At 39.4% G+C, this 17020-nt stretch overlaps 1 long non-coding RNA gene across 1 annotated transcript in view; it reads left to right on the top strand.

Annotated features, from left to right (window-relative positions):
- The first annotated feature begins 799 nt into the window (after positions 1-799).
- Positions 800-17020, top strand: part of LOC129657949 (uncharacterized) — a 60713-nt gene continuing 44492 nt past the window's right edge. The window contains exons 1-2 of the long non-coding RNA XR_008717180.1: positions 800-878; positions 3298-3344. This is a non-coding gene — a long non-coding RNA (uncharacterized LOC129657949). The remainder of the gene's footprint in view (positions 879-3297; positions 3345-17020) is intronic.

Below are 17020 nucleotides of genomic sequence, written 5' to 3'. Positions count from 1 at the left end.
AATGTTCATTCAATTAGAGATTATATTTACAGGTCTTTTCATTTCATGTAAGCCGCCAGACTCAGACTCAGAATGCTTTGCTGGCACTAATTCATCTTTATAAGATCTAAGATTTTCACCTAGTGGTTTCCAAAGTTGAATCTGAGACACTAAAATAAAATCTTTGTTTGTTAAGAAACGTTATCTTTGAAATTCTTTTTTTTTTCCTTTGTAGTCTAAGAAGTCCTAATCCATTGCCGCCTTTCATCAAGGTGAAAAGTTCATTTATTTTTCTACATGCTTTTCAGTTTATGACCTACTTAATAATTCTGGCAGCTGTCCTCTCTAGTGTTAAAGTGGACCAACATCAGTGCTTTTCTATATACTAAAAAAATAATATTGAAGGAGGAACTACATATTGAAAAGTGGATTATTGGTGTCCACATTCCTACATGACAAAAGTGACTCCTACTGACATGGCCCTGACTGATTTTCACAGAATGCTTGTTTCGTTTTACTGAATCTTCAACCATATTAGTACCACATATTTAATAACTGAGAATGTTGACACCTACTTACTGGGTGTCCATGAAAGCTACTGGTGGAAACACAGAAGTAGAAGTTACAATACATTCAGGAGTCTAAATAATTTATAATCCATTCTAGGAGGAAAAGAATATACATGACAGCCACGTTTATTGCTATTTGTTTACTCATTTATTTATTCAAGTATTGATTGAATACCTGAAAACTTTAAGCTTCAGCTCCAGGCCCTGAGTGACACAATGGGGAGGAGATGGGTAAAATCTGCCTGATGAGTTACACAATCAAAGGACTATAATTTGGGGGTTCAGCAGAGGAGAAATGTCTTTGGAAAGGTTCTTGGCTTTGAAGTTTAGGTAAGTTTTGAGACTGAAGTTGGGTTAGGGGAGATTTGTTAGGTGTAGGAAAAGGAATGAACAATGGCACAGAAATGAGAATTCTCAGGGTTGATTGGGTTAAGAAGAGAAAACGTCTGATCTCATACTTCTTGCATCCATAGCCTGGGACAAGAGGAGATCAGTGGAGATCTAGAGGAGCCCGAGAACTCTAAAGTGAGTAAATTCCCTTCTTTTCATGTCACTACACTCACTGGAATCTGGGTGGAGTCTCATACACCTGTAGTAAGACTGACCCTTTTTGGATCTTCAAATTTCAATATATAGGGATGAATCCAAGGCTCCAAGACATTTAAACCCCTTTCTAGTCTGAAACTCAACACCATGAAGAAAACTAATCTTATTATGCCCTTTATTTCTCATGATATGCAAAATATCTAAAACCTAGTTCTTCTAACCTGAAGACATACCTGTACTGCTATAAGAAGATTTAGAAAATGAATGTATTAGAGAACTTTATTATGATTGTCATTCAGTATTAACAGGCACCTAGAAGTCATAATCAAGTGTGGTTTTTCTCCAGGTGCAAGAACAAAATGGATGAAGGGTTATATATTTACTCCAAATTGATGTTTTTCCCAAAGCAAGTACTATATAGCAAGTGCAGGATAAGGGAGTTAATGGTGTTTAAAAGGGAAGGATTATAGTAATTGTTTATGGAATGCTAGCTGGATAAGAGGATAGTAAGGACTCATAGGGAGGATCAGATCAGATCAGTCGCTCAGTCGTGTCCAACTCTTTGCGACCCCATGAATCGCAGCATGCCAGGCCTCCCTGTCCATCACCAACTCCTGGAGTTCACTCAGACTCACGTCCATCGAGTCGGTGATGCCATCCAGTCATCTCATCCTCTGTTGTCCCCTTCTCCTCTTGCCCCCAATCCCTCCCAGCATCAGAGTCTTTTCCAAAAGTGTTAAAAGTTGATGGGATCAGTGGACTGTAGGTATTTTTGAGGTTGAAGAATTGTTAAAATCAGGGTAGCAGAAAGGGAATTGTTTGTAATACTAGTATTGGTATTTTTAGTTATAGCCATGGGAATGAGTGGTTAAAACAGAGTACAAGGTAAACATATAGGCAAATGGAGTCGAGGAACTGAGGGAACAAAACATTGAAGAAATTTTCTTTGTGGACACTGAAATCACCAAAATTGAAAAAGGAGTGGTACAAAATAAGCTATAGTGAACCAGGAGATAAAATCTGTGATGGTTAATTTTATGTATCAGTTTGACTGGGTCAAGGAGTGACCAGATTTAATAATATTTCTGGGTGTGTCCATGAGGCTTCTTTTGGATGAGGTTAGCATTTAAACTGGTGAAGTCAGTAAAGCAACATTCAATCCTTTGGGAATCTGAATAGAAGAAAAGGTGGAGGAAGGAGGAATTTGCCCCCTTTAGCTTTCCACCTTCCTACTTTAGCTTGGATACCAATTTTCTCCTGCATTTGGACCAGAATATACAACATTAGCAACCCTTGTTCTCAGGCCTTGAACTAGACTTGGTCTGGAGTTACACCATCAGTTGTCCTGGGTCTCCAGCTTACAGATGGACTATCATGAGATTTCTCAGTCTCCATAATCATGTAAACCATTTCATCATGATAAATCTTTCCATTAATGGATATATTTATATATATATGTTTTTGTAATAGCTTCCTCCCCTTCAAAATTATAATATCTCCTGCTCATCCTCACTCTTAGTAAGTGGCCCTATTCCTTATTTCATTAAAACAAAATGAAATCAAAAAAGGACATTCACGAGTTGGACCACCATATTTCCTTATCCCCTATAATTTGAGTCCATACATTCTATCTTCCCTTGCAATTACTATGGATGAGTTCTCCAAAGCTAAGCTTAAGGCCAACTCCTCCATTTTAGAATAAATCTTACCCCTCTTGCCTAGCCAAAGATTTTATTCTATTAATCCTTTCTCTCCTATATTATTATTTTCTCCCTTTGTTTGCTCATTACTAATATACAATATATTTGTTGGCTCATTATCATCAATATACAATATACAAAGACATGATGTTCTTTCTTTTATCTAAAAAAATAATTTTCAAAAAAATCGCCAGTCTAGGTTCGATGCAGGATACAGGAAGCTTGGGGCTGGTGCACTGGGATGACCCAGAGGGGTGGTATGGGGAGGGAGGTGGGAGGGGGGTTCAGGATGGGGAACATATGTACACCCGTGGTGGATGCATGTTGATGTATGGCAAAACCAAATTGTAAAGTTAAAAAAAAATTTCCTCAAGCATTCAAGGTTTCATTATGAGTAAATCCTTGCCCTTAGTGTATAGCAGATATAACAGATTTATAGAATGAGCCTTTAAGTAATGTAGGAGTTACCCAATGATCTACCTTATATATGCATGCTTCTCCAGGGGATCTTCCCAACCCAGGGATGGAACCCAGGTCTTCTGCATGGCTTGTGAGTACAGCACATTGTTCCTCATTTCCTTTTACTAGTGGTCAAAATTGTTTGAATCCATTTGAAGGACGTGCCTTTCTGATTCATGTGAAGAGACTTGGTTGGAATTATTTGTCTGGATTGGGCTCAATGTCCATTCCTTTGTCCTCATCTGGGTTTTAAAATTCAAGCTCCTAGATTAACAAGAAGAACCATATCTTTCAGGGCAGCCTCAGAGTTCAGGCACATCTTTTCCTTCCTGGATTCATTTCCATTTTGTTTTTCTATTGTGGGGATTTCCCTTCCTACTGGGCTTCCCTGGTGCCACAGATGGTAAAGAATCTGCCTGAAATGCAGGAGATGTGGGTTTGATCTCTGAGTCAGGAAGATCACCTGGACAAGGGAATGGCTGCCTACTCCAATGTTCTTGCCTGGGTAGAGGCAATTTCAGGATAGAGGAGCCCAACAGGCTACAGTCCCTGGGGTTGCAAAGAGTTGGACACGACTGAGTGACTAACATGTTCCCTTACTATTATTTTGTTCCAAAGTCAGCTATACATTTAGAAGCATATTTATTATATTTAATTCAGAATTTCTGTCTCAAAATGTTAATATATATTGAATATTTTCCATGGTCTCAAAAATAGGCAAAATGGCAAAGACATGTCATATTATATTAGTGAGCATGTCCCTCTGTTTTCACCCCTTTGATGTCTTCTTATAGAGCTTGGCTTATGGAAGTTTTAACCCACACATTATTTGTTTATATTTTCTGTAGTCCACATATTTACCTCCAGAAAGCAAAAATTGCAGGACAAAGTTAAACAGGCAGGGGAGACTTCATTCAAAACTACTGCAATAGTTGACTCTGCTGAACAGATGAGAGGTTTTTCAGCACCATGTTGAGCTAGTACTGCAGGGTGTCATGACATGCTGGCCAATGGGATGTTGTCAAGCACATTGTATGATTCTTGAGTCTGCAGATGTCTTCCACTGTGATTAGGCCATCTGTATTTACTAATTGGTGCTTAATCAAGTTAGGCTGTTGCCCTCCCGCAGAGACTAAGAGATAGAGGCACTGTATTCTTTGGCTTCTAGGTCCTTAAGAACTTTCCTCAGTTGTAAACTTGGAGAGATGCTTTAAAAAGATTGATATCTCAAAGGGACAGAAAAAGAATTAAAATTGAAAAATTTCTAAGGAAATGTTCCAAGACTCCAGGGATCTAGAGTCAGAAAAAAAACCTGTCTAAAGTTTAATCAAACTGAGGGTAACATTAAGATCTCAGTCAAAGTGAAAGTGTTAGTTGCTCGGTTGTGTCCGACTCTGCAATCCCATGAACTGTAGCCCACCAGGCTCCTCTGTTCATGAAATTCTCTAGGCAAGAAGAATACAGGCCTAGGTAGCCATTTCCTTCTCCAGGGGATCTTCCCAACCCCGGGACTGAACCCAGGTCTCCTGCATTTCAGGCAGATCTGAGCCATCAGAAGCCCAGTCAACCTTCTATTTAAGTATTGCTCATTATTTGGAGCTTTTTAGTGAGACAAGCTGTTAGGTTTTTAATTCATATCCAAACGTGTGAGAATTATGCAAATACAAACAAGGATAAATGATTTTCAAAAGGATTTATTGAACAGAAGCTGAAGAAGTGAAAATGAATGCATTCAAGAGGAGAGAGGGTGAAAGAAGCAGAATTTCTAGAATGGTCTCATTTCTGAAGTATGATGACAGTCAATTCTTGAGCCAGTATTGGTGAAACTTAAGGCGAGAAATTTAATATTTAGGTAGAATAGGACCTAGAAAAATGTTGAGAAATATAAAATTAATCCCTACTGTCCTACAAATAACACCTAGCTGTTTTGAAATTGCTATTTTCTATTTCTTATGTGAAATTAATTCCATTTAAGTGAACTACCTGCACCTGCACCCAGGATCGCTCTCTTATTTTCCTAACATCTCATCATTCAACCTTAGAGTATAACATATCTAATTAGATGTTCTAAGTTTACAGTAAGTATAGCTAGCTAGCTGCTGTGTTTAAGGCCTAATCCATCATTACTACTACCTAGAATGTTTCATCCACCTTAACAAACCCCCTATATAAATTTTGATAAATCATATGTTCCAACACTCTTTTCTCTGAAATTATCCTGGATGTGCTTCTTCTTAAAAAAGATACAGATGCTTATTTACAAAACAGAAATATACTCACAGACATAGAAAACAAACTTATGGTTACTTTTCTGTATACCTGAAAATAATGCAACATTGTAAATCAACTATGCTGCTGCTGCTAAGTCACTTCAGTCGTGTTCGACTCTGTGCAACCCCATAGACGGCAGCCCACCGGGCTCCCCCATCCCTGAGATTCTCTAGGCAAGAACACTGGAGTGGGTTGCCATTTCCTTCTCCAGTGCATGAAAGTGAAAAGTGAAAGTGAAGTCGCTCAGTTGTGTCCGACCCTCAGTGACCCCATGGACTGCAGCCTTGCAGGCTCCTCCGTCCATGGGATTTTCCAGGCAAGAGTATACTTCTATTAAAAAAAAAAGTCTTTGGACTAATGCTGAATCAAGAAAAGAAAGTTTTATATCATGGTTCTACAATCTAGATGAGTTTTTTGGTGTATTGTATCTTCATTAATATAAATTTTTCTAAATTTATTTTCTTCTCCAAAGATTTTCTTTTTTAATTATGGCATCATGCTTTCATTTCTAATAACTTAATTGAGGTTTCACTCTTCCTATTTTGGTCAAGTACAACTGCTTAGTTTCTTGGTTGTGATACTCATTTTCATGTTTGAACATTTATACCTGCCAATTTCCCTCTGAAATACTGTCTGAGTGTTTTCATATACATAACCTTATCAGATCCCTCCTCACTCCCCAAGGACTTTATTATATATGTATAGTATTTAGGGACTTTCGGTGGTTCAGATGGTAAAGGATCTGCCTGCAATGCAGAAGACCCAGGTTTGATCCCTGGGTTGGGAAGATCCCTGGAGAAGGGAATGGCAACCCACTCCAGTATTCTTACTTGCCTGGAGAATTCCATGGACAGAGGAGCCTGACAGACTACAGTCCATGGGATCACAAAGAGTTGGACACAACTGAGGGACTAACATATTATCTGGAATGGCAGAGCTTAGTAATCTTTATTTTGAAAAGATGCTAAGTGATTGTGATTCAGCCGTCTACTGAATGTGAATGTGAGATCACCATTTTAGAATTGTAAGTTTTCTGACTGTTGGCTTAAATATTAAGACATTTGGAGTCCAGCCTTGGCTTTACCATTGTGTGTTCTGAATGTGACCAAATCCCAAAACTCTGTATCCTATATATAAAATGGGAGAATATCTACTCTTTTTCATAGGATTGCAAAAAATTGGGGCAGATCAGGTGTGACTAGCCATAATGTAAGCTATTTGGAAATACGTAGAATGCTACTGAATTTCCTCATTTCGTTCTTTGCATGCATTGTTTACCTGTTACTGATATGCTTGATATGTGCTGCTGCATTGCTTTTATGTTGGGCCGCTGGTTGTAGCTTTATTTGCTGTGGTTGGAGTAACAGGCGGTGATTGTATGGCACTATCCACGCAGAGGTGGTTCCAGTGGAGGCTGTATTGGTGGTGACTATAGATGTGGGACTGGAGGTTACCCGGGGGGTAGTGGAGGTTGCGGCTGGGGTAGTAGTGATGGCATTAGCTTCAGGCATGTCGGTTGTTGCTATGGTTGTGATGGTTGCAGGAGGTGTCAAGGTAATCACATCTGTGGACTCTGAAGAACTCGTGGCAGGATTGACCTCATCAGCAGTGGCAGTTGTTGCAATTTCTTTGGTGGTAGAGTAGTCAAATTCAGTGGTTGGATCTTCAGATACAGTAGTAGTGATGGAAATCGATGTGGTGGCAGCTTCAGCTGTAGTGTCCACTATCGATCCAGTAGTTTCCTTATTCTCTGGAGTTGTATTCATAGTTTCAGGGGTTGGAAAATACGTTTCTGCAGTAGAGGCGGAACTAAGTGGGGTGGTATACTGGTAAGTATACCTAGTATACTTGTACTGCAACAGTTGTGGCACCTGAGCCTGAGGGTGAGGGTGTGGTTGCAACACTTGTGGAGGCTGCTACTGTTGCACTAGTGGTTGTTATGGGGATTGTGGCTGCAGCTGAGGCAGCTTTTCCTGTTGTAGCCACAGACATGGTGCTTGCTCCTAAAGTTGTGGAGTCAGATGAAGGGGTTGTGGCATCGGTGGGTGCAGTCATGGCATCTTCGGTTGGACCTGTGGCACTGGAGGTTGGGTTTGTGGTTCCACTGTTGATGGTCAAGGTACTAGACTCAATAGTAGAGGTAGACATACCTTGTGTGGTGGTGGCAGCACTTGGTGAGGTTGTGGTGGCCTCGAGAGGTGTGGTGAGAGTGACCGAAGGTACAGTGCCAACACTTGTGGTGACACCAACCCCTGGAGTTGCAGAGGCTGCTGTAGTGACAGTGGCAGGTCCTCCAGCTACTGTGGTTGTAGCTGAAACTGTTGTACTTGGAGCTGGAGATGTGGAATCTACTGAGGATGTAGGGTTTTTAGCTGTGGGGGTTGTGGCATCTGCAGGTACTGTTGTAGCTTCAGTGGTTATGTCATCTGCTGGTGGACTGATACCTTCTTTCCCTGGAGCAGGAGCTACAGAAGCCTGGACAGTGGTTTTACCCACACTGGTCAACACACTGGGTTTAGCAGGAGAGGCTGAAGTCACAGGTGTTGAAGTGGAAGCACTTGCTACAGTTGTGCCAGCAGAAGCAGTAGTCATGCCGATGGCCGAGGTTGTGACCACACCAATGGTGGCTGTATTTGCCTGTAGGTTTGAGGAGGCTGTTGCTGTTGTGATTGTTCCCTCAGGTTCTGGGGTTGAGGATCCAGCTGTTGTAGCAACCGTGGATGTGAAGTCTGTTTCCAAGGTTGTGGAATCTGTTGCCCCAGTTGTGACCTCATCGAGTGAAATCGTGGTGGCAGCTGCAGTGGTTGTGTCATCGACTGACTGTGATTTCGTCATTCACTAGGATAGTATCTTCAGGGGTTATGTCACCTACTGGTTCAAGGGTAGTCTCACCCACGTGTGTGGTGGCAGTACCAGGTGAGCTGGTGCTTGTAGGACCTGGTGTGACTCTGGTTGTGGCGCCAGGTGCAACTGTGCTTGTGATGGAACCGGAAGCAGTGCTACAAGTTCCAGGGACTTCTGTGGTAGTGAAAGCAAGAGTTGAGGCAGCACTGGCTGAGAGTGAGGGAGCACCAGCACTGGTGGCACCTCTCCCTAGGGCTGTGGAAGGCGTTAACATTTGTGACTCCAGCACCTTTGGAGGTTGTGGCGGTAGCAGGGGGTGTGATACCTGGGTTTGCTGAAGTTGTAGAGGCACTTTGAGTGGTGGAATAATCCACAGGTAGGAGAGTGGTGTCAACTGCTATGTTTGCTGTAGTTTCTGAATCCGCTGAGGTAATACCAGGTGCAGCAGTGGTGGCAGTGGTGAGGAGTATCGTGCAGCCAGCTCCTGGTTTGATGGAAGTTGTAGAGCTGGAAGCAGTGGACTCTTGTGATGTAGATTTCACAGAAGGTGCCACTGACACCATCCCAGGTGCTGATGCAGTTGTAGTGGAGACAGCATCTACTGCTGTTAGTGGTTGATGTCACTTGGCTTGTGGTGGCAGCAACTGAGGATAGAGTTTCAGACGTTCTTGTGGTTGCATCTGATCCCTGAGTTGTAGTGGTCGCGCCTTTAGTTGTAATGACTTCGGGCCCCATTGGCCTTATTGGAGGTTTGGGTTTATGACAGGGTGGCTTATGAGGCAGATGAGGTTGGTGTGCCTGGAAATGTGGAGGACTTGGCCATGGCCTTGGTGGAGGTGGATAGAATGGATGAACCTTCAACGGGCACTTATGTGGTCGATTTGGTTGTTGGCAAGGAAATTTGTTATGATGACATTTAGATGGAGGATGTAATGGAAGTGGCTTTGTGACTTTGTTCTCTGGACACTTTTTCCTTACAGCTTGAACTGATGTAGATCCTTTTGGTTTAGATGGTTTCAACCTTTTTTTGACAACTGTAGATTTCCCTTTTTTAGATTGTTTACAGTTTTGCGGTCTAAGGGAGGTTGTCTTTTTATTCCTTGAGGGAATGTAAGCTGATTTGAAACTTTCTTAAGAGGTTTAGATGGTTTCTTTTTGGACTTCCTTGGCCTTTTCTTTGCTGTTAGAGTTGTGGGCTGTCTTTGTTTAGATGGTTTTATAGATTTACTCTGTGCAAGAATTGCTTTTGCAGTCTTTTTACCTGCTGTGGGCTGTTTCTTTGTAGTTTTTTGTGAATTCCTTTCTTAGCTAGAGATATTTTTGGTCTTTTGCAGATTTAGACAGTTTTTTGGCAAGAAGGTTTGATTTTTTTAGATTTTGCTTTTCAGCCGGAGTTTGTTTGAGAGCTGGAGATATGCTTTCTTTTGCTTGATTTGAATGCTTCCTGGTGGATTTAGACAAGGAGCTTTTAGATGTATTTGGTCCTTTCTTTGAGACTGATTGTGTTTTTAGTGCCAATTTAAGTGGTTTAGGCGGATTCACTTGTTTCTTGGCAGGTGAGGGAGAGGGTTTTTCGGCTATAGAGGTTTTCCGTTTTGTTGCAACTTCTTTTGGTTGATTGAGCTTTTTCTTGGCAGATGTAGATGCTGCCTTTTTAGATTTAGTCAGATTTTTCTTTTTGGTTTTAGAAGCTGCTCTTGTTCCCGTTGTCTTAGTTGGTCTTTTTTTTGACCTGAGTTAACAGTTTGGTATTTTGTTTCTTTAGAGTTTTCTTTTTGGCTACACTTTTTGGGGGAGTGGTTTTAATTGCTTTTGCTTGCCTCTGGTTTTTCTTGGTGTATGAAGACAGAGCTCTGTGAGATTTAGCCGGTGTGTTCTGTGGGGTTGATGAAGTTTTGGGGGAAGCTTTTTATTGCTGTGGAGTTAGATGACTGTTTTGGATAATATAGACAAGACTTTAGATTTCTTCTTAAGTAAAGATGATTTTGAAGCTGTTCCTATTGTGGTTTTTAAAAACTGTTTCTTAGCAGGTGTAGACTGGATTTTCTTGGACTTTGTGAACTCTTTTTAGCTGAAGTTCTTTCTGAAGCTGCTTTAGCCACTCTTGGCAAATTCAACGGCTTCTTGCTAGAAGAGGATGGGCTTTTTGAATGCATTTCTATTGTTCTTTATAGTCAAAAATGATTTTGGTGCTGCTGAAGTCCTTTTTGACTGTTTCTTGCCAGTGGTCTTTTGACCTTTTTTAGGCTGTTCCAGAGTTTTGCTTGACCTCAGTAGAATATTTTGTTCTGTTAGACCAGAGGAATGGGGGGTCAGCCCTTTCTTGGCAGAGGCCAATGTGCTTTTTTAAGGCTTGCTCTGGTTTTGTCTTTGTGATGGCTTTTTCTTTGTACTTAGTGTCTTCAGATTTGAAGATGATTGACTGGCTGCTTTGTTAATCAGTGGAGGTAGGACAGAGGCACGAGAAGGGGCTTGAGGTTTCCTAATAACCTGGGTGGATGAAGGTCTGCTCCTTGATGACCTGGTGGGGAATCTTTGCACAGGTTGACTGTTGTTTGTCTTTCCTGTTACCTGGCGTCGTGGTTGCTGACTCTCACTGAACTACTACGGGGGGAGAGAATAGAAGACATCTCCAAATGAAACAGTCAGTTAATTTTGCTTTATATCCTCCCTTTCGTTTTAGAAACTGGTCTGCTCTTTCAATTAGGAGGTGCTTTGATTTTGAGTGTCAGACAAATTTAGAATAATCTTAAAATGCATGCATACTCTGACTCTGCAACCCCATGGACTGTAGCCTGCCAAGCTCCTCTGTCCTTGATTCTCCAGGCAAGAATACTGGAATGGATTGCCATTTCCTTCTCCAGGGGATCTTCCCCACCCAGGGACTGAACCTGAGTCTCTTGCATTGCAGGTGGATTTTGTACCACTGAGCCACCAGGGAAACCCTATAGCTGTAAAATACCCAGGATTATTACGTGGATGATTAGAGAAAGTACCTGGGTATTACTTTCAATGCTAGTGTATTTACTTGGAAAATTGAAAAAAATATAGAAATGTAATTTGGAGGAAATCCAATTAGTTGGTTTTGTAAAATGCTACCACTAAATCTATGAAAATTTGTTTTTCCCTCAAAAACTGCCAAGTAAAAATCATCGTCATGTCCTTTAGGAATGAATGAAAGAACCACATAGGCAGCTGTGTTACCTGAATCTCAATGAAAGTATTACAGCTAAATTCCAGTTTAGAAATTATATAAAGGAACAGTATTTGGTGTTGAATTAAAAAAAGTGGATATTAAAAAAATGCAGGAAAAAACTGTTTTTCCTGCTTGCCAAAGCTTTGTCTGAGGCATTGAATGTTGTGGGAAGAATTTTACAAGGAAATAATAATGATAACAGAAAAGGAAGGACTCCTTGGAATGAAGTGTGGTTGGTTAAATAAAATTGAGCAGACATTTGAAGATCACATGTAATTCTAAAAATAGTGGATACTATACTCTCTGATCAAAGAGAGATATGAGAAACTACTGAACAGCACGTAATTGAACCAGAAGAGCAGAAATTTTTTCTTTTTTTTTCCCCTCTCTCTCTGCAAGAGATATAAAAGGGAAAATCTAAAGCCATACAGTTCAAGAGAACCAGTCTCTTATAAATAAGAAATATATTTGCACAGTCATGGATAAGACAAGTCAAATATGTGAAATTTAATTGTTTATTTTAGATGTCAGTAGGAGACCATCTTACCCTCTTTCTTTTCACTGTAGTTATGTCTTAAGTGGAGGAACATTTTACAGCTTTTGATCATGAGAATGTGATAACAGACCCAGAGAATTACTGAAAAACAAACTCGAGAGATGGGTAAATTCACACTCATTTTTCACCTTTGGAGGGGAAACTCCTTAAAATGGAAGTGATGGGTGGATATAGACATTAAAGACAAGTAGGAGTCTTGGTGATTTATTTGCCAGTCTAGTTCTATTCCTTTAAATTTATTTGGAGATTTTCTCATACTTCACCCTCTTCAACAAATAGCCATCCCTTCCTCTGCTCTCTCTCCATTTTTCTCTATTTCCTTTCCACTCTTCCTTCTGTTTTGCCCCTTCTCCTCAGATTCCAAGTGATTTTGAATTGATCTATTTCCAAAGATGTTAGAAGTAGAAGGTAATTTCCTGTTTCTTTCCATCTCATGTGACCCTGTTCTGTTTTTAAAAATATGTACTCTCACTCTGACCCCCATCTTAGCGTTATATAACTTTCAATTTTAGGTAGTTATTCTAGTTTTCAAGTATATAAAATCTTACCAGGAAACAAATGGCAAAGACCAGGATGAGTCCAGTCAGGGTTAAAGCCTTCATCTTGTCCTTTTAACCCTTATAAGAAGATAAATAAGAGAAAGATTTGTTATGTGCTTGAAAATGAAGAAATGATGACTAAACTGCTCAGCAATAAAAAATTAAAGTTTTATTAATAGCAATTTTAAGAATAAAAATTCTTTTCCTAAAATTAAACCTAAAATGTGGATGTAAAATTAAAATATTTATGTGTGTGTGTGTGTGTATATATATATACACACCCATATATATTGAAGACACTATCATTATTATTTTGAAACCACTGAAAAACTAGTTTTTTTCTACTTGATTTGCCAATGAGACTATTTTAAAAATTTGTGCTTATAAGAAGAGCTTCATTTTCTATCAAGAATTATAAAAAATAAGTTCTTCACCCACTCGTTTCAGTCACTGCATGTGCATTCACATGTGAGCATGCATGCACACACACACAGAAGCATCCTACTTCCCCTCCCTTCCTAATTCCCAGAATCATTTAGGAAAGTTATATGAGCTGTGGCATAAAAAGAGTTCTAGGAAGGTACATGGAGAGCTATTAAGTTGAGAGATAAACATTATGGAACTTGGTTTCTGTACATCTGATGGGTGATGTGGTGCTCTATGCATTACTATGTTTCAAGGACAGGTTCCAGCGAATCCTAAGAGTCTATAAAGCTATTTGACTTTTGCTCTTCTCTCTCTGATATCTGTATGTATATATATATACACATACACATATATACATATATAAATACATATATATGTACATATAAATATATATATATATATATATATATATTTAGTCTACAGAGTTTTATACCTGTTCTGAAATTATTTTGTAAAATGTTATGTACTTTTCCTCTTAATAAATGATTTTCAGATGAGGTACACTTGACAATTAAAGCTATTGAATAATGAAATCCAGTTCTGACCTACATTACTCTAATTGTAAAGAACACTATGTTTTTCTTCCTAATATAGACAGTTGTGTGGTTCGAGTGTGTACCATGTGTCTACCATGCCAGATTATTAAGATGAATATACAGAAAAACAGACTTCTGATAGCAGAATTTTGTGAAAGGAAATGGAAAATACAGCCTGTACATGTCTTAGGCATTACCTTAGGGAAACTCAGTATAAATGAATTAGTCTCTAGTAGCATGTGGCAACCCACTCCAGTACTCTTGCCTGGAAAATCCCTTGGACGGAGGAGCCTGGTGGGCTGCAGTCCATGGGTCGCTAAGAGTCGGACAGGACTGAGCAACTTCACTTTCACTTTTCACTTTCATGCATTGGAGAAGGAAATGGCAACCCACTCCAGTGTTCTTCCCTGGAGAATCCCAGGGTCGAGGGAGCCTGGTGGGCTTCCATCTATGGGGTCACACAGAGTCGGACATGACTGAAGCGACTTAGCAGCAGTAGCAGCAGCAGCATGATCATTTTCTGAAATACTGAAACATTATATTTCCAGTCATATATGTTTTGGAACTATTTGTGCTTTTACTTCAACAGTGTTGAAGTAAATTTACTAAAGATAAAGTTTACTTGTAGAAAAATTAAAAAAAGAAAACACTATTTTTTTCAAAATCTCTTTGATCTTATAATGTGGCCAGTGAAGAGAATAGTATAGAGATCTCTTTTAAAACCTCCTTTAAGAAAACTCTGGAGTTCATTTTTTTGTGTTAATTCCTATATGGTTGTATTTCTCTTGACAGAAGAGTTGTATAGCTTCTACTGGTTCTATATTAATATGTTTTTTCAACTAATAGTCTTTTCTTACCTGCCCTCTAAAGATAGGTTTTCAACCAAACATCCATTCTTATTTCATTCTGAAACTGGTGAGATAATCAGGGAGTTGAATGTCTTTCTATTCCATACTAGTGCTTACTCATTAGCTGAATCAATAAGAAATATAAAGGCAAGGAACAAAGTGAGTCACTTTACACAGGTGAGCCTCCTGCGGCAGAAAGCAGACTGGAGCAGAGGGAGTGTAGATCTGGAGGACAAGAAGAGGTTAGGCACAATGATAAAATCAGGTGTGGGCTTTGTAATTTCCAGGTTATTTTTTTAAAATTATAAAAGTATTGTGACACATTTACAGGAGACTTAGAAAATACAGAACAAGGTTACATATAGTTCCACTACATATTACAAGTATTTTTTAAGTAGATGAATTAAGATTTTTAGTTGGAATTTCAATATCAAACTCTCAAAAATTAATATAATGAATGTACAGACTATACACTTTAAGAAGGACGTACTTAAATATACTGGCTTAAAGCTCAACATTCAAAAACATAAGTATATTTAAGGATATATATATATATAAATATTAAAAACAAATATTAAGTATTAAATATACTTAGTTTTTAATATTAAATATTTAATATTAAAACTCAACATTCAAAAAACTAAGATTATAGCATCTGGTTCCATCACTTCAAGGCAAATAGATGGGGCAACAATGGAAACAGCAACAGACTATTTTCTTGGGCTCCATAATCACTACAGATGGTGACTGCAGCCATGAAATCAAAAAGATCCTTGCTCCTTGGAAGAAAAACTATGACCAACCTAGTTCAGTTCAGTTCAGTTCAGTCGCTCAGTCATGTCCGGCTCTTTGCAACCCCATGAACCACAGCACACCAGGCCTCCCTGTCCATCACCAACTCCCAGAGTTCACACAAATCCGTGTCCATCGAGTCAGTGATGCCATCCAACCATCTCATCCTCTGTCGTCCACTTCTCCTCCTGCCCTCAATCTTCTCTCTTTTTTTTTTTCCCTCATCAGTGTCCTTTATTTTTTTTAATTTTATTTTATTTAACTTTACAATATTGTATTGGTTTTGCCATATATCAAAATGAATCCACCACATTAGGTATACATTAGGTATACATGTGTTCCCCACCCTGACCCCTCCTCCCTCCTCCCTCCCCATACCATCCCTCTGGGTCGTCCCAGTGCACCAGCCCCAAGCATCCAGTATCATGCATCGAACCTGGACTGGCGACTCGTTTCATATATGATTATACATATTTCAATGCCATTCTCCCAAATCATCCCACCCTCTCCCTCTCCCACAGAGTCTAAAAGACTGTTCTATACATCAGTGTCTCTTTTGCTGTCTCGTATACAGGGTTATTGTTACCATCTTTCTAAATTCCATATATATGCGTTAGTATACTGTACTGGTGTTTTTCTTTCTGACTTACTTAACTCTGTGTAACAGGCTCCAGTTTCATCCACCTCATTAGAACTGATTCAAATGTATTCTTTTTAATGGCTGAGTAATACTCCATTGCGTATATGTACCACTGCTTTCTTATCCATTCATCTGCTGATGGACATCTAGGTTGCTTCCATGTCCTGGCTATTATAAACAGTGCTGCAATGAACTTTGGGGTACACGTGTCTCTTTCAATTCTGGTTTCCTCAGTGTGTATGCCCAGCAGAGGGATTGCTGGATCATAAGGCAATTCTATTTCCAGTTTTTTAAGGAATCTCCACACTGTTCTCCATAGTGGCTGTACTAGTTTGCATTCCCACCAACAGTGTAAGAGGGTTCCCTTTTCTCCACACCCTCTCCAGCATTTATTGCTTGTAGACTTTTGGATCGCAGCCATTCTGACTGGTGTGAAATGGTACCTCATAGTGGTTTTGATTTGCATTTCTCTGATAATGAGTGATGTTGAGCATCTTTTCATGTGTTTGTTAGCCATCTGTATGTCTTCTTTGGAGAAATGTCTATTTAGTTCTTTGGCCCGTTTTTTGATTGGGTCATTTATTGTTCTGGAGTTGAGCTGTAGGAGTTGCTTGTATATTTTTGAGATTAGTTGTTTGTCTGTTGCTTCATTTGCTATTATTTTTTCCCATTCTGAAGGCTGCCTTTTCACCTTGCTAATAGTTTCCTTTGTTGTGCAGAAGCTTTTAAGTTTAACTAGGTCCCATTTGTTTATTTTTGCTTTTATTTCCAATATTCTGGGAGGTGGGTCATAGAGGATCCTGCTGTGATGTATGTTGGAGAGTGTTTTGCCTATGTTCTCTTCTAGGAGTTTTATAGTTTCTGGTCTCACATTTAGATCTTTAATCCATTTTGAGTTTATTTTTGTGTATGGTGTTAGAAAGTGCTCTAGTTTATTCTTTTACAAGTGGTTGACCACTTTTCCCAGCACCACTTGTTAAAGAGATTGTCTTTAATCCATTGTATATTCTTGCCTCCTTTGTCAAAGATAAGGTGTCCATATGTGTGTGGATTTATCTCTGGGCTTTCTATTTTGTTCCATTGATCTATATTTCTGTCTTTGTGCCAGTACCATACTGT

This window comes from Bubalus kerabau, chromosome 7 (assembly GCF_029407905.1).
Source record: "Bubalus kerabau isolate K-KA32 ecotype Philippines breed swamp buffalo chromosome 7, PCC_UOA_SB_1v2, whole genome shotgun sequence".
Classification (NCBI taxonomy): Eukaryota; Metazoa; Chordata; class Mammalia; order Artiodactyla; family Bovidae; genus Bubalus; species Bubalus kerabau.
Note: the sequence above shows the minus strand (reverse complement) of the source record. Positions and strands in the feature narration are given on the sequence as shown.